The sequence below is a fragment of the Dendrobates tinctorius genome, unplaced genomic scaffold (genome assembly GCF_039654945.1).
Source record: "Dendrobates tinctorius isolate UK_male_01 unplaced genomic scaffold, ASM3965494v1 ptg000020l, whole genome shotgun sequence".
Taxonomy (NCBI): domain Eukaryota; kingdom Metazoa; phylum Chordata; class Amphibia; order Anura; family Dendrobatidae; genus Dendrobates; species Dendrobates tinctorius.
Genome location: NW_027361688.1, coordinates 6,638,996 through 6,657,506, shown reverse-complemented (window position 1 = coordinate 6,657,506; position 18,511 = coordinate 6,638,996). Strand labels below are relative to the sequence as shown.

The following is an 18,511-nucleotide window of genomic DNA, read 5'->3' as shown; positions in this document are numbered from 1 at the left end:
ACTACTATAATACTGCCCCTATGTACAAGAATATAACTACTATAATACTGCCCCCATGTACAAGAATATAACTACTATAATACTGCCCCTATGTACAAGAATATAACTACTATAATACTGCCCCTACAGTTGTGGCCAAAAGTATTGACACCCCTGCAATTCTGTCAGATAATACTCAGTTTCTTCCTGAAAATTATTGCAAACACAAATTCTTTGGTATTATCTTCATTTAATTTGTCTTAAATGAAAAAACACAAAAGAGAATGAAGCAAAAAGCAAAACATTGATCATTTCACACAAAACTCCAAAAATGGGCCAGACAAAAGTATTGGCACCCTCAGCCTAATACTTGGTTGCACAACCTTTAGCCAAAATAACTGCAACCAACCGCTTCCGGTAACCATCAATGAGTTTCTTAGGCTATGTGCACACGTAGTTTTTAGTCTCTGCGGATTTTGTAGAGAAAACCGCAGGAAATCCGCAGGACAAAGTGCTGCGGTTTTTCTGCGGTTTATCTGCGGATTATCTGCGTTTTTTCCGCGGTTTTGCCCTGCGGTTTTACACCTCATAATGGATGAGGTGTAAAACCGCAGCGTTTCTGCACCAAACAATTGACATGCTGCGGATTGTAAACCGCAGCAAAACCGCGCGGAAAAATCCGCAGCATGTGCACAGCTTTTTTTTATTTCCATAGGAAATAAAGGTACTGTACAACGCAGCAGAATCTGCAGCGTTTCTGCAGAGCCAAAAACGCTGCGGAAACGCAGCAGAATCCGCAGCGTGTGCACATACCCTTACAATGCTCTGCTGGAATTTTAGACCATCCTTCTTTGGCAAACTGCTCCAGGTCCCTGATATTAGAAGGGTGCCTTCTCCAAACTGCCATTTTTAGATCTCTCCACAGGTGTTCTATGGGATTCAGGTCTGGACTCAGTGCTGGCCACCTTAGAAGTCTCCAGTGCTTTCTCTCAAACCATTTTCTAGTTCTTTTTGAAGTGGGTTTTGGGTCATTGTCCTGCTGGAAGACCCATGACCTCTGAGGGAGACCCAGCTCTCTCACACTGGGCCCTACATTATGCTGCAAAATTTGTTGGTAGTCTTCAGACTTCATAATGCCATGCACACGGTCAAGCAGTCCAGTGCCAGAGGCAGCAAAGCAACCCCAAAACATCAGGGAACCTCCACCATGTTTGACTGTAGGGACCGTGTTTTTTTCTTTGAATGCCTCTTTTTTTCCTCTGTAAACTCTATGTTAATGCCTTTGCCCAAAAAGCTCTACTTTTGTCTCATCTGACCAGAGAATATTCTTCAAAATGTTTTAGGCTTTTTCAGGTAAGTTTTGGCAAACTCCAGCCTGGCTTTTATATGTCTCGGGGTAGGAAGTGAGGTCTTCCTGGGTCTCCTACCATACAGTCCATTTTCATTCAGATGCCGACGGATAGTACGGGTTGACACTGTTGTACCCTCGGACTGCAGGGCAGCTTGTACTTGTTTGGATGTTAGTCGAGGCTCTTTATCCAACATCCGCACAATCTTGCGTTGAAATCTCTTGTCAATTTTTCTTTTCCGGCCACATCTAGAGAGGTTAGCCACAGTGCCATGGGCTTTACACTTCTTGATGACACTGCGCACGGTAGACACAGGAACATTCAGGTCTTTGGAGATGGACTTGTAGCCTTGAGATTGCTCATGCTTCCTCACAATTTGGTTTCTCAAGTCCTCACACAGTTCTTTGGTCTTCTTTCTTTTCTCCATGCTCAATGTGGTACACACAAGGACACAGGACAGAGGTTGAGTCAACTTTAATCCATGTCACCTGGCTGCAAGTGTGATTTAGTTATTGCCAACACCTGTTAGGTGCCACAGGTAAGTTACAGGTGCTGTTAATTACACAAATTAGAGAAGCATCATATGATTTTTCGAACAGTGCCAATACTTTTGTCCACCATCTTTTTTATGTTTGGTGTGGAATTATATTCAATTTGGCTTTAGGACAATTCTTTTTGTGTTTTTTCATTTAAGACAAATTAAATGAAGGTAATAATACCAAAGTATTTGTGTTTGCAATAATTTTCAGGAAGAAACTGAGTATTATCTGACAGAATTGCAGAGGTGTCAATACTTTTGGCCACAACTGTATGTACAAGAATATAACTACTATAATACTGCCCCTATGTACAAGAATATAACTACTATAATACTGCCCCTATGTACAAGAATATAACTACTATAATACTGCTCCCTCTGTACAAGAATATAACTACTATAATATTTTTCCTATGTACAAGAATATAACTACTATAATACTGCCCCCTATGTACAGGAATATAACTATTATAATTCTGCTCCCTCTGTACAAGAATATAACTACTATAATACTGCCCCTATGTACAAGAATATAACTACTATAATTCTGCTCCTATGTACAGGAATATAACTATTATAATTCTGCTCCCTCTGTACAAGAATATAACTACTATAATACTGCCCCTATGTACAAGAATATAACTACTATAATTCTGCTCCTATGTACAGGAATATAACTATTATAATTCTGCTCCCTCTGTACAAGAATATAACTACAATAATACTGCTCACTATGTACAAGAATATAACTACTATAATGATCTTTTTATTTAAAAACTGGCAACCATATATTACAAAAATGTTACATTAAAATCTCAAAGCAATAAATAGTAAAGGAGATAAATGTTGTTACATCACTTAAACAATAGCATTAGCAAACATTGACCAATCCCGATACATGGATGTTTCTCCAGTTCACATTCCCTCGGTTCCCCTTTATATCCTTCTTATATACGGCCTTGAGACTTTCTAGGATCTTATACCTGACAGTATCACAGGACAGGACTTCCTTATTGATCAGCAGGCAGCACTGCGCACACCACAGATGGTAGATGTCACCACATTTATTATATACAGAGAGCTTCTGTCATACGCCCTGAGCTTAGGTTGGAAGTCTCCGTACAGCAGCTGACCATACGACTGTCCCACCAGGTGCGGCAACTTTAGGGACAAGGACACAGACTCCCATACCTGCATACTGAAGGGGCACTCTAACAGCAGATGGTCCATCGTCTCCAGTATATGGGGGCACTCTTCTCTGGGACAGGATCTGTCTGATACATTCCTGCACTTTAGACTATCTCTAACGTACATCTTACCATGGAGTGCCAGCCAGGCTACGTCTCTCATATGAGGGGGAACTCTGGGATCGAGCACGTTTTTTGCAGCCCATTTTACATCCAGCCTCGGAGCGCCCCTCAGTTGTACCTGGACACTGAAGTGAGATGACAGGACATTCTTATACAGCTCCTTCCTACTAAGCTGCTTGACGTCATCATACAAGATCCTCCATCTGATGACCTTACTTATTATGTGGACACCGTACCAAGAAACATTATTCTTTAGTCGTCCTGAGATTCTCTTGATGGGGTCCCCTACCGACCACACAGACACAAACTGCTGGATATGGCTCTTAAACAAACACGACCATGGCACCTTCTCTGAATTCTTACAAAACGAAAAATTCTTCATAAGAAACAAAAGATTAAAGAAGAGCTCCGGACAAGGCATGGCGAGACCACCATCCTTATGAGGGAGATAAACAATGTTTCTCCTGACCACATTCATCCTGTTGCCCCACAAGAAGTGAAAGAAGACATTGGTGAGTCTGGGGAGCAACGTATCTGGCAGCGGGAACACCACACTGATATAGAGGAACAGCGGGAGCAGGAAGGTCTTCAGCAGGCGGATCTTCTCCAGATATGTCAGCTTCCAGTGTCTCCAGCTCTGCACCTTCCGCTCACACACCACCAGCTTCTCCTCCCAGTTCACCTTCCCATCATCTACAGCACCAAACGCAACTCCCAAAATCTTTATCTGATCCTGAACTGTTCTGAAGGGCACAGAGAAGACATCACGGTCACTCCCCAGCCACAACGCCTCGCTCTTCTCCATGTTCACAGAGGAGTTAGATACTTGGGAGAAGGCTGTGATCTCCTGCTGTAGACCCGCACAATCACCTCTAGAAGACACCACAACCGACACATCATCCGCATAGGCACAGAACTTTACCTCCTCCACCATACTTTGGAGGTGGCACCTCAGCCCTGTAAAATCTCTATGATCCTGCAGTATTCTGAGGAAAGGATCCAGACTGAAAACATACAACAATGGGCTGAGAGGACAGCCCTGCCTCACCCCTGACATGATCGCAAAGGGCTCAACCAAGTGACCATTAATCAGCGGCAGGCTTATAGCTTCCTCATACAGAAATCGCAGCCACTGCACAAACCGCATCGGGAGGCCATACTGTAACAACACCTGATACAGGTAATCATGATGGACTCTATCAAAGGCTTTACTCTGGTCTAGCCCACAATATACGCCCCCACATGGTGCTGCTTCATGTACGTCACGGCTTCTCTCACCAACAACGAGTCTTCTATCGTCCGACCCTTCACACCACACGTCTGGTTGGCGATGATGAGCCCACCCGCCACCTCACTCAGCCGATAATACAAGATCTTGGCCAGAATTTTATAATCCGTGTTCAGCAGAGACAATGGACGCCAGTTCTTTATATCTTTTAGATTTCCTTTTTTTGCCAAAAGGACCAGAACAGATTTATACTGGGACGGTAGAAGCTTCCCTGCAGAGAGGCAATCATTATAGACCTGCACCAGGTCTGGAGCTAATAAGTCCCTGAACTCTCTATAAAACTCGCTGGTCAGGCCGTCCAGCCCCGGGCTCTTGTTGGCCTTTAAGGAGTCAATGCTCTTCTTCACCTCCTCCTCAGTTATGGGACCGGCCATACTATCTGCCTGTGTGGGGTCTAATGTTGGTAGGAACACCCCCTTCAGGCAGGCATTAATGGCTTCCCTATCAATAGGAGCCCCTTTATTGAGATCTCTATAATAATCAGCAATGATCTTGTGGACTTTCTCCGGCTCTGACTGCTCCACCCCATTCTCATCCAACAAACCAGTGATTAGCTTCTTACTGACTCTGTTTTTACAGGCAATGAAAGGATCTGGGTTATGAACGCCCCAATTATCAAACTGTCCCTCCGCCTTGAGGCGATCATACTGCAGCTCCCTCATTCGCTGCTTTATATGGCTGACGCTCCGTCCATCCACCTCCTCACCACCATTCATCCTGCTATATAGCCGGCTCAGTTGCAGTCTCAGGGCAGAGTATCTCATATACTCCATATTACTATGTCTCCTGGCTGCTCGCATAATAAACTGCTTGATGTCACTTTTCATGGTCTCCCACCACTCAGCTGTGTCATCACACATACATTGGGTGGTCCTACGATCATTATAGAAGGTGGTGAAGGCCTCTCTGAACCGTGGATCTTGGATCACGGAGCCATTCACCTTCCAGTACCCCTTTCCACAGACCACAGCTTGGGCCAGATCCAGCGTCACGCTCACCATGCAATGGTCAGAGAACTCCAGAGGGCTGATCCTGTACTGAGAGCATCTCGCCTCTCTCTTTATATACACCCGGTCTATTCTGCTGGCATTACCACCCTTATGGTATGTGTATGTCTTACTGGTATGGTGGGAACCATAGGGGTCTACTAGGTGGGCCTGCTGGACTATATTATTAAGAAACGTCTCATCATATCTCAGTTTCTTATGACTACTGGATCTATCCACATTACAAGACACATTATTAAAATCCCCACACAATATAAACACTTTAGAGGTAAAGCAATATGGCTTCATATGGTCAAACAGTTCCCTCCGCTCTTTTCTTGTCTGCGAAGCATAAATGTTTATTGCTCTATAATGGATGGAGTCGAGTACAAAGTCCAGCATCAGACAGCGGCCTGGACAGATCTCCAGGACTCTGTCCACCTGGACATCCATGTTATTAAAGAGGATTCCCACACCGTCATTCCTCTCCAGCCCGAAGGACCAGAATGATGGACCTAGTCTCCAGTCTCTCTTGGCTGCATACACATGGGCATTACATTTCAGATACGTCTCCTGTAAGAAGAAGACGTCAGATCTCTCATCAGACAATTGCTGGTAGATCGCCTGCCGCCGGCTACCAGTCCTCACACTGTTCACATTAATAGAGCTTAGTCTCAGCCGCATCCTGATCACTTAGACTTTCTGGTCTTCTTTCTCCTTCCACTGCTGTCACCTGCAGTGCCCCATCTCTTTGTGGACACGGGAGGGTCAGGATCCACCTCATCAGAGTCATTTTCTGTGATGTATGAAGAACCTTGCTCCATTTGTGCCTCTTCTTCGTCTTCTTCTCCCAGTACATTGTAACGTCCTGGACTTATCACCAGCACTGGAGGCTCAGAGGTTTTCTGGACTGTTGTGATTTTCCTAGAGGAATCCACAAAGGCTTTTTTCCTTTTTATGGTCACAAAACCTTCGTCATCCACACTGGACACTGCGGACAATTTATCTACTTCTACAGATGTACTGGGCTGAAGCTTGGATGGTTTGGTGACAGGTTTTCTAGACACCTTAGTGACTAGTATTTTAGATCTTAATTTAGTGGCTGAACATTGCTTAGATCTCACTTTACTGGCTGATGGTGGCTTAGCTCTGGCTGGTGATACTTTAGGTGTTTCTTCAGTGGCTGGTGGTCCTAATAGTGCAGCATCCATCGATATTATATCAGACTCTGGAGCAGGCTCGCTGTTACTGTGACTTATCTCCTCATCAGTGCCGGCTTCTTGGACAACATCTGCACCTCTTGTGGTTTCTTTTCCCATAATTTCCAAGGAGGTCAGGCCATTATATTTATTATGCTCTGCATGAGGGCAATCACGAAACGTATGCCCGGGTCCTGAGCACAGGTTACAGATGACGGTTCCTGTGCATTTATCCTTTGCATGCCCGAACTGTCCACACAATGAGCACGTGATACGAGAGCAGTTCATGGCGAGGTGCCTGCCTCCACATCTATGGCACAGACGTGGCTGACCGGGGTAATAGCATATCCCCCTCTCTGAGCCCAGGTAGAAGGAGTGCGGCAGATGTCTGGTCACACCATTCTCCTGTAGTAGCTGGATTTTCACAGAATATCCTCCATTCCATATTTGCTCCTCATCATAGATCTTCTGGGGATGACTTCTCACCATGCACTGCCGGCTCAACCAGTGCTGCAGATCCGCCAGAGCCACCACCTCAGACTGGAACAGGACAGTGGCCGTTATTTCCTGCGGCTTAGACAGCTGGATACAATGGAGATGATCCCAGATCTCATCATCTCTAGTGTCATTATAGATGTTCCAGAACATATCCAGATCACACTGAAGCTTAAAGCTGATGTCATAGATCCTGCTGGATGGAACATGGATCAGTGCGTAGACCTCAGATGCCTTAAACCTCATAAAGTCTTTCAGAAGAACTTTTCCAATATAAATTCTGGATGGGATGTTCTCCTCTGGTCCCGTGTACTTTATCCTGACTGCATTCCTCCTCTGAGGTGGAGGGTTCACTAGTCTTGTTACATTGGAGAACAGTCTCCTGAACTGATGTTGGTCAGTAGGAGGATCAGTGCTGGAGCTCTCCCCAGCCGCAGGTGGACCAGTGCTGGAGCTCTCCCCAGCCGCAGGAGGAGCAGCGCCGGAGCCCTCCCCAACCGCAGGTGGAGCAGCGCCGGAGCCCTCCCCAACCGCAGGTGGAGCAGCGCCGGAGCCCTCCCCAACCGCAGGTGGAGCAGCGCCGGAGCCCTCCCCAACCGCAGGTGGAGCAGCGCCGGAGCCCTCCCCAACCGCAGGTGGAGCAGCGCCGGAGCCCTCCCCAACCGCAGGTGGAGCAGCGCCGGAGCCCTCCCCAACCGCAGGTGGAGCAGCGCCGGAGCCCTCCCCAGCCGCAGGTGGAGCAGCGCCGGAGCCCCCCCCAGCCGCAGGTGGAGCAGCGCCGGAGCCCCCCCCAGCCGCAGGTGGAGCAGCGCCGGAGCCCCCCCCAGCCGCAGGTGGAGCAGCGCCGGAGCCCTCCCCAGCCGCAGGTGGAGCAGTGCCGGAACTCCCAACAGCCCCATGATCACTGACACGTGTTTGTGCTTAAAAAATGCCCAGATCCACTACTGATTGTTGCACAATGTGATCTTCATTCATTGACATGGAGGGTTCAGAGTCCATTACCACTGACGGTTCAGAGTCCATTATTATTGCAGTGTGGTCTCCATTCACTGACATGGAGGGTTCAGAGTCCATTATAATGTTTGTATCTGTTGCAGACATACATTCACTAGCACCAGTGAGCGGGGTCTCACACATAGCACCAAGTGGAGTCTCACTCACAGCACTGAGCGGGGTCTCGCACACAGTGACAGTACAGGGGACACTTACTTCATCACTTACAGGAGCTGAGCTCCCTTCATTGCTGCACACAGAGTCCACTGCGGTTAACCCCTTGGTTGCTGACACACTTTCCTCTGCAGCGCTCCCAGCATTGTCTGCTGCCTCAGACCCCTCACATTGTGCGGCTGATATAAGTGCTGCATTTCTTACCAGACATCCTTGCCCCACACTGTGCACAATTTCAGATTTAATGTCCTTATTACTAATGGAGTGCTTTCTATTCTCCTTCTGGGCTCTGGCTCCCCTCTTTTTCTCCATAGCCCAAGTTTCCTTTCTGGGCACAGAGTTCACATCTTTGTCCAGGTTTCCTTTCCGAATGTCCAGCTCTCGTCTGCAAACATCCAGGCTCTCACATTTCATCAGTTTTATCTTTGGATCAGTCTCATTCTTAATTTCATCTTGCAATTTGCTGATTTGCATTTCCAGCTTAAAAATGCTTTGCCTTGTAACTTTACCACTCAATCCAGCAACATAACAAGCAGGTTTAGAAGACTCACCAGCCACCATGTCCAGCTTTCCATTACCGTCAGGTCCATGCGGCAGGCCACACTCCAGGCTAGGGGCTTTCCCTGGATCATCAGCCCAGCTTCCCTCCCCTCCACCTGGGTCAGAAGCCATGCCTCCGCCCTGCTGGGAGCTCACAAACACACGTCTATCCTCTCCTATGGACAAGAATATAACTACTATAATACTGCCCCCTATGTACAAGAATATAACTACTATAATACTGCCCCCATGCACAAGAATATAACTACTATAATACTGCTCCTATGTACAAGCATATAACTACTATAATACTGCTCCTATGTACAAGAATATAACTACTATAATACTGCCCCTATGTACAAGAATATAACTACTATAATACTGCTCCTATGTACAAGAATATAACTACTATAATACTGCCCCCTATGTACAAGAATATAACTACTATAATACTGCTCCTATGTACAAGAATATAACTACTATAATACTGCTCCTATGTACAAGAATATAACTACTATAATACTGCCCCTATGTACAAGCATATAACTACTATAATACTGCTCCTATGTACAAGAATATATTTACTATAATACTGCCCCTATGTACAAGAATATAACTACTATAATACTGCTCCTATGTACAAGAATATAACTACTATAATACTGCCCCCTATGTACAAGAATATAACTACTATAATACTGCCCCCATGTACAAGAATATAACTACTATAATACTGCCCCTATGTACAAGAATATAACTACTATACTACTGCCCCTATGTACAAGAATATAATTACTATAATACTGCCCCTACAGTTGTGGCCAAAAGTATTGACACCCCTGCAATTCTGTCAGATAATACTCGGTTTCTTCCTGAAAATTATTGCAAACACAAATTCTTTGGTATTATTATCTTCATTTAATTTGTCTTAAATGAAAAAACACAAAAGAGAATGAAGCAAAAAGCAAAACATTGATCATTTCACACAAAACTCCAAAAATGGGCCAGACAAAAGTATTGGCACCCTCAGCCTAATACTTGGTTGCACAACCTTTAGCCAAAATAACTGCAACCAACTGCTTCCGGTAACCATCAATGAGTTTCTTACAATACTCTGCTGGAATTTTAGACCATCCTTCTTTGGCAAACTGCTCCAGGTCCCTGATATTAGAAGGGTGCCTTCTCCAAACTGCCATTTTTAGATCTCTCCACAGGTGTTCTATGGGATTCAGGTCTGGACTCAGTGCTGGCCACCTTAGAAGTCTCCAGTGCTTTCTCTCAAATCATTTTCTAGTTCTTTTTGAAGTGTGTTTTGGGTCATTGTCCTGCTGGTAGACCCATGACCTCTGAGGGAGACCCAGCTCTCTCACACTGGGCCCTACATTATGCTGCAAAATTTGTTGGTAGTCTTCAGACTTCATAATGCCATGCACACGGTCAAGCAGTCCAGTGCCAGAGGCAGCAAAGCAACCCCAAAACATCAGGGAACCTCCACCATGTTTGACTGTAGGGACCGTGTTTTTTTCTTTGAATGCCTCTTTTTTTCCTCTGTAAACTCTGTGTTAATGCCTTTGCCCAAAAAGCTCTACTTTTGTCTCATCTGACCAGAGAATATTCTTCAAAATGTTTTAGGCTTTTTCAGGTAAGTTTTGGCAAACTCCAGCCTGGCTTTTATATGTCTCGGGGTAGGAAGTGAGGTCTTCCTGGGTCTCCTACCATACAGTCCCTTTTCATTCAGACGCCGACGGATAGTACGGGTTGACACTGTTGTACCCTGGGACTGCAGGGCAGCTTGAACTTGTTTGGATGTTAGTCGAGGCTCTTTATCCAACATCCGCACAATCTTGCGTTGAAATCTCTTGTCAATTTTTCTTTTCCGTCCACATCTAGGGAGGTTAGCCACAGTGCCATGGGCTTTACACTTCTTGATGACACTGCGCACGGTAGACACAGGAACATTCAGGTCTTTGGAGATGGACTTGTAGCCTTGAGATTGCTCATGCTGCCTCACAATTTGGTTTCTCAAGTCCTCAGACAGTTCTTTGGTCTTCTTTCTTTTCTCCATGCTCAATGTGGTACACACAAGGACACAGGACAGAGGTTGAGTCAACTTTAATCCATGTCAACTGGCTGCAAGTGTGATTTAGTTATTGCCAACACCTGTTAGGTGCCACAGGTAAGTTACAGGTGCTGTTAATTACACAAATTAGAGAAGCATCACATGACTTTTCGAACAGTGCCAATACTTTTGTCCACCCTCTTTGTTATGTTTGGTGTGGAATTATATCCGATTTGGCTTTAGGACAATTCTTTTTGTGTATTTTCATTTAAGACAAATTAAATGAAGATAATAATACCAAAGAATTTGTGTTTGCAATCATTTTCAGGAAGAAACTGAGTATTATCTGACAGAATTGCAGGGGTGTCAATACTTTTGGCCACAACTGTATGTACAAGAATATAACTACTATAATATTTTTCCTATGTACAAGAATATAACTACTATAATACTGCCCCCTATGTACAAGAATATAACTACTATAATACTGCCCCTATGTACAAGAATATAACTACTATAATACTGCCCCTATATACAAGAATATAACTACTATAATACTGCCCCTATGTACAAGAATATAACTACTATAATTCTGCTCCCTCTGTACAAGAATATAACTACTATAATACTGCCCCTATATACAAGAATATAACTACTATAATACTGCCCCCTATGTACAAGAATATAACTACTATAATACTGCCCCTATGTACAAGAATATAACTACTATAATACTGCCCCTATGTACAAGAATATAACTACTATAATACTGCCCCTATATACAAGAATATAACTACTATAATACTGCTCCTATGTACAAGAATATAACTACTATAATTCTGCTCCCTCTGTACAAGAATATAACTACTATAATACTGCCCCCTATGTACAGGAATATAACTACTATAATACTGCTCCTATGTACAGGAATATAACTACTATAATACTGCTCACTATGTACAAGAATATAACTACTATAATACTGCTCCTATGTACAAGAATATAACTACTATAATACTGCCCCCTATGTACAAGAATATAACTACTATAATACTGCCCCCTATGTACAAGAATATAACTACTATAATACTGCCCCTATGTACAAGAATATAACTACTATAATACTGCCCCTATGTACAAGAATATAACTACTATAATTCTGCTCCCTCTGTACAAGAATATAACTACTATAATACTGTCCCAATGTACAAGAATATAACTACTATAATACTGCCCCTATGTACAAGAATATAACTACTATAATACTGCCCCCTATGTACAAGAATATAACTACTATAATACTGCCCCCTATGTACAAGAATATAACTACTATAATACTGCCCCTATGTACAAGAATATAACTACTATAATACTGCCCCTATGTACAAGAATATAACTACTATAATTCTGCTCCCTCTGTACAAGAATATAACTACTATAATACTGCCCCTATGTACAGGAATATAACTACTATAATACTGCTCCTATGTACAGGAATATAACTACTATAATACTGCCCCTATGTACAAGAATATAACTACTATAATACTGCCCCTATGTACAAGAATATAACTACTATAATACTGCTCACTATGTACAAGAATATAACTACTATAATGATCTTTTTATTTAAAAACTGGCAACCATATATTACAAAAATGTTACATTAAAATCTCAAAGCAATAAATAGTAAAGGAGATAAATGTTGTTACATCACTTAAACAATAGCATTAGCAAACATTGACAAACCCCGATACATGGATGTTCCTCCAGTTCACATTCCCTGGGTTCCCCTTTATATCCTTCTTATATACGACCTTGAGACTTTCTAGGATCTTATACCTGACAGTATCACAGGACAGGACTTCCTTATTGATCAGCAGGCAGCACCGCGCACACCACAGATGGTAGATGTCACCACATTTATTATATACAGAGAGCTTCTGTCATACGCCCTGAGCTTAGGTTGGAAGTCTCCGTACAGCAGCTGACCATACGACTGTCCCACCAGGTGCGGCAACTTTAGGGACAAGGACACAGACTCCCATACCTGCATACTGAAGGGGCACTCTAACAGCAGATGGTCCATCGTCTCCAGTATATGGGGGCACTCTTCTCTGGGACAGGATCTGTCTGATACATTCCTGCACTTTAGATTATCTCTCACGTACATCTTACCATGGAGTGCCAGCCACGCTACGTCTCTCATATGAGGGGGAACTCTGGGATCGAGCACGTTTTTTGCAGCCCATTTTACATCCAGACTCGGAGCACCCCTCAGTTGTACCTGGACACTGAAGTGAGATGACAGGACATTCTTATACAGCTCCTTCCTACTAAGCTGCTTGACGTCATCATACAAGATCCTCCATCTGACGACCTTACTTATTATGTGGACACCATACCAAGAAACATTATTCTTTAGTCGTCCGGAGATTCTCTTGATGGGGTCCCCTACCGACCACACAGACACAAACTGCTGGATCTGGCTCTTAAACACGACCATGGCACCTTCTCTGAATTCTTACAAAACGAAAAATTCTTCATAAGAAACAAAAGATTAAAGAAGAGCTCCGGACAAGGCATGGCGAGACCACCATCCTTATGAGGGAGATAAACAATGTTTCTCCTGACCACATTCACCCTGTTGCCCCACAAGAAGTGAAAAAAGACATTGGTGAGTCTGGGGAGCAACGTATCTGGCAGCGGGAACACCACACTGATATAGAGGAACAGCGGGAGCAGGAAGGTCTTCAGCAGGCGGATCTTCTCCAGATATGTCAGCTTCCAGTGTCTCCAGCTCTGCACCTTCCGCTCACACACCACCAGCTTCTCCTCCCAGTTCACCTTCCCATCATCTACAGCACCAAACACAACTCCCAAAATCTTTATCTGATCCTGAACTGTTCTGAAGGGCACAGAGAAGACATCACGGTCACTCCCCAGCCACAACGCCTCGCTCTTCTCCATGATCACAGAGGAGTTAGATACTTGGGAGAAGGCCGTGATCTCCTGCTGTAGAGCCGCACAGTCACCTCTAGAAGACACCACAACCGACACATCATCCGCATAGGCACAGAACTTTACCTCCTCCACCATACTTTGGAGGTGGCACCTCAGCCCTGTAAAATCTCTATGATCCTGCAGTTTTCTGAGGAAAGGATCCAGACTGAAAACATACAACAATGGGCTGAGAGGACAGCCCTGCCTCACCCCTGACATGATCGCAAAGGGCTCGGCCAAGTGACCATTAATCAGCGGCAGGCAGCTTCCTCATACAGAAATCGCAGCCACTGCACAAACCGCATCGGGAGGCCATACTGTAACAACACCTGATACAGGTAATCATGATGGACTCTATCAAAGGCTTTACTCTGGTCTAAGCCCACAATATACGCCCCCACATGGTGCTGCTTCATGTACGTCACGGCTTCTCTCACCAACAACAATGAGTCCTCTATCGTCCGACCTTTCACACCACACGTCTGGTTGGCAATGATGAGCCCACCCGCCACCTCACTCAGCCGATAATACAAGATCTTGGCCAGAATTTTATAATCCGTGTTCAGCAGAGACAATGGACGCCAGTTCTTTATATCTTTTAGATTTCCTTTTTTTGCCAAAAGGACCAGAACAGATTTATACTGGGACGGTAGAAGCTTCCCTGCAGAGAGGCAATCATTATAGACCTGCACCAGGTCTGGAGCTAATAAGTCCCGGAACTCTCTATAAAACTCGCTGGTCAGGCCGTCCAGCCCCGGGCTCTTGTTGGCCTTTAAGGAGTCAATGCTCTTCTTCACCTCCTCCTCAGTTATGGGACCGGCCATACTATCTGCCTGTGTGGGGTCTAATGTTGGTAGGAACACCCCCTTCAGATAGGCATTAATGGCTTCCCTATCAATATGAGCCCCTTTATAGAGATCTCTATAATAATCAGCAATGATCTTGTGGACTTTCTCCTGCTCTGACTGCTCCACCCCATTCTCATCCAACAAACCAGTGATTAGCTTCTTACTGACCCTGTTTTTACAGGCAATGAAAGGATCTGGGTTATGAACGCCCCAATTATCAAACTGTCCCTCCGCCTTGAGAGACTTGAGGCGATCATACTGCAGCTCCCTCATTCGCTGCTTTATATGGCTGACGATCCGTCCATCCACCTCCTCACCACCATTCATCCTGCTATATAGCCGGCTCAGTTGCAGTCTCAGGGCAGAGTATCTCATATAATCCATATTACTATGTCTCCTGGCTGCTCGTATAATAAACTGCTTGATGTCACTTTTCATGGTCTCCCACCACTCAGCTGTGTCATCACACATACATTGGGTGGTCCTACGATCGTTATAGAAGGTGGTGAAGGCCTCTCTGAACCGTGGATCTTGGATCACGGAGCTATTCACCTTCCAGTACCCCTTTCCACAGACCACAGCCTGGGCCAGATCCAGCGTCACGCTCACCATGCAATGGTCAGAGAACTCCAGAGGGCTGATCCTGTACTGAGAGCATCTCGCCTCTCTTTATATACACCCGGTCTATTCTGCTGGCATTACCACCCTTATGGTATGTATACATCTTACTGGTATGGTGGGAACCATAGAGGTCTACTAGATGGGCCTGTTGGACTATATTATTATTATTATTATTTATTGTTATAGCGCCATTTATTCCATGGCGCTTTACATGTGAGGGGGGTATACATAAAAACAAGTACAATAATCTTAAGCAATACAAGTCATAACTGGTACAGGAGGAGAGAGGACCCTGCCCGCGAGGGCTCACAATCTTCAAGGGATGGGTGATAATACAGTAGGCGAGGGTAGAGCTGGTCGTGCAGCGGTTTGGTCGATCGGTGGTTACTGCAGGTTATAGGCTTGTCGGAAGAGGTGGGTCTTCAGGCTCTTTTTGAAGGTTTCGATGGTAGGTGAGAGTCTGATATGTTGTGGTAGAGAGTTCCAGAGTAGGGGGGATGCGCGAGAGAAATCTTGTATGCGATTGTGGGAAGAGGAGATAAGAGGGGAGTAGAGAAGGAGATCTTGTGAGGATCGGAGGTTGCGTGCAGGAAAGTACCGGGAGACGAGGTCACAGATGTATGGAGGAGACAAGTTGTGGATGGCTTTGTATGTCATGGTTAGGGTTTTGTAATGGAGTCTCTGGGCAATTGGGAGCCAGTGAAGGGATTGACAGAGGGGAGAAGCTGGGGAATAGCGGGGGGACAGGTGGATTAGTCGGGCAGCAGAGTTTAGAATAGATTGGAGGGGTGCGAGAGTGTTTGAGGGGAGGCCGCAGAGCATGAGGTTGCAGTAGTCAAGGCGAGAGATGATGAGGGCATGGACTAGGGTTTTTGCAGATTCTTGGGTGAGGAATGAACGGATGCGTGAAATATTTTTGAGTTGAAGTCGGCAGGAAGTGGAAAGGGTTTGGATATGTGGTTTGAAGGAGAGATCAGCATCAAGGATTACTCCGAGGCAGCGAGCATGTGGGACTGGGGAGAGTGGGCAGTCATTTACTGTAATTGATAGGTTCGTAGGGGGGGTCACGTGAGATGGGGGAAAGATGATGAATTCTGTTTTGTCCATGTTGAGTTTCAGATATCTAGTGGAGAAGAAGGATGAAATAGTGGACAGACATTGAGGGATTCTGGTTAGTAGGGAGGTGATATCTGGTCCAGAGATGTAGATCTGTGTGTCATCAGCATAAAGATGATACTGAAAGCCATGAGATTCTATGAGCTGTCCCAGGCCAAAGGTGTAAATAGAGAACAGCAGGGGCCCTAGGACTGAACCTTGTGGGACTCCGACAGATAGGGGGCGAGGTGAGGAGGTGGTGTGTGAGTGGGAGACGCTGAATATTATTAAGAAATGTCTCATCATATCTCAGTTTCTTGTGACTGCTGGATCTATCCACATTACAAGACACATTATTAAAATCCCCACACAATATAAACACTTTAGAGGTAAAGCAATATGGCTTCATATGGTCAAACAGTTCCCTCTGCTCTTTTCTTGTCTGCGGAGCATAAATGTTTATTGCTCTATAATGGATGGAGTCCAGTGCAAAGTCCAGCATCAGACAGCAGCCCGGACAGATCTCCAGGACTCCGTCCACCTGGACATCCATGGTATTAAAGAGGATTCCCACACCGTCATTCCTCTCCAGCCCGAAGGACCAGAATGATGGACCTAGTCTCCAGTCTCTCTTGGCTGCATACACATGGGCATTGCATTTCAGATACGTCTCCTGTAAGAAGAAGACGTCAGATCTCTCATCAGACAATCGCTGGTAGATCGCCTGCCGCCGGCTACCAGTCCTCACACTGTTCACATTAATAGAGCTTAGTCTCAGCCAGATCCTGATCACTTAGACTTTCTGGTCTTCTTTCTCCTTCCACTGCTGTCACCTGCAGTACCCCATCTCTTTGTGGACACGGGAGGGTCAGGATCCACCTCATCAGAGTCATTTTCTATGATGTATGAAGAACCTTGCTCCATTTGTGCCTCTTCTTCGTCTTCTTCTCCCAGTACATTGTAACGTCCTGGACTTATCACCAGCACTGGAGGCTCAGAGGTTTTCTGGACTGTTGTGATTTTCCTGGAGGAATCCACAAAGGCTTTTTTCCTTTTTATGGTCACAAAACCTTCGTCATCCACACTGGACACTGCGGACAATTTATCTACTTCTACAGATGTACTGGGCTGAAGCTTGGATGGTTTGGTGACAGGTTTTCTAGACACCTTAGTGACTAGTATTTTAGGTCTTAATTTAGTGGCTGAACATTGCTTAGATCTCACTTTACTGGCTGATGGTGGCTTAGCTCTGGCTGGTGGTACTTTAGGTGTTTCTTCAGTGGCTGGTGGTCCTAATAGTGCAGCATCCATCGATATTATATCAGACTCTGGAGCAGGCTCGCTGTTACTGTGACTTATCACCTCATCAGTGCCGGCTTCTTGGACAACATCTGCACCTCTTGTGGTTTCTTTTCCCATAATTTCCAAGGAGGTCAGGCCATTATATTTATTATGCTCTGCATGAGGGCAATCATGAAACGTATGCCCGGGTCCTGAGCACAGGTTGCAGATGACGGTTCCTGTGCATTTGTCCTTTGCATGCCCGAACTGTCCACACAATGAGCACGTGATTCGAGAGCAGTTCATGGCGAGGTGCCTGCCCCCACATCTATGGCACAGACGTGGTTGACCGGGGTAATAGCATATCCCCCTCTCTGAGCCCAGGTAGAAGGAGTGTGGCAGATGTCTGGTTACACCATTCTCCTGTAGTAGCTGGATTTTCACAGAATATCCTCCATTCCATATTTGCTCCTCATCATAGATCTTCTGGGGATGACTTCTCACCATGCACTGCCGGCTCAACCAGTGCTGCAGATCCGCCAGAGCCACCACCTCAGACTGGAACAGGACAGTGGCCGTTATTTCCTGCGGCTTAGACAGCTGGATACAATGGAGATGATCCCAGATCTCATCATCTCTAGTGTCATTATAGATGTTCCAGAACATATCCAGATCACACTGAAGCTTAAAGCTGATGTCATAGATCCTGCTGGATGGGACATGGATCAGTGCGTAGACCTCAGATGCTTTAAA

At 45.1% G+C, this 18,511-nt stretch overlaps 1 long non-coding RNA gene across 2 annotated transcripts in view; it reads right to left on the bottom strand.

Moving 5' to 3' along the window:
• Positions 1–9,550, bottom strand: part of LOC141083347 (uncharacterized) — a 128,795-nt gene extending 119,245 nt beyond the window's left edge. The window contains exon 1 of one of the 2 annotated variants that reach the window (XR_012230693.1): positions 8,863–9,550. This is a non-coding gene — a long non-coding RNA (uncharacterized lncRNA). The remainder of the gene's footprint in view (positions 1–8,862) is intronic. The other variant, XR_012230692.1, reaches the window with a different exon arrangement.
• Between the last annotated feature and the right edge of the window lie 8,961 nt (positions 9,551–18,511).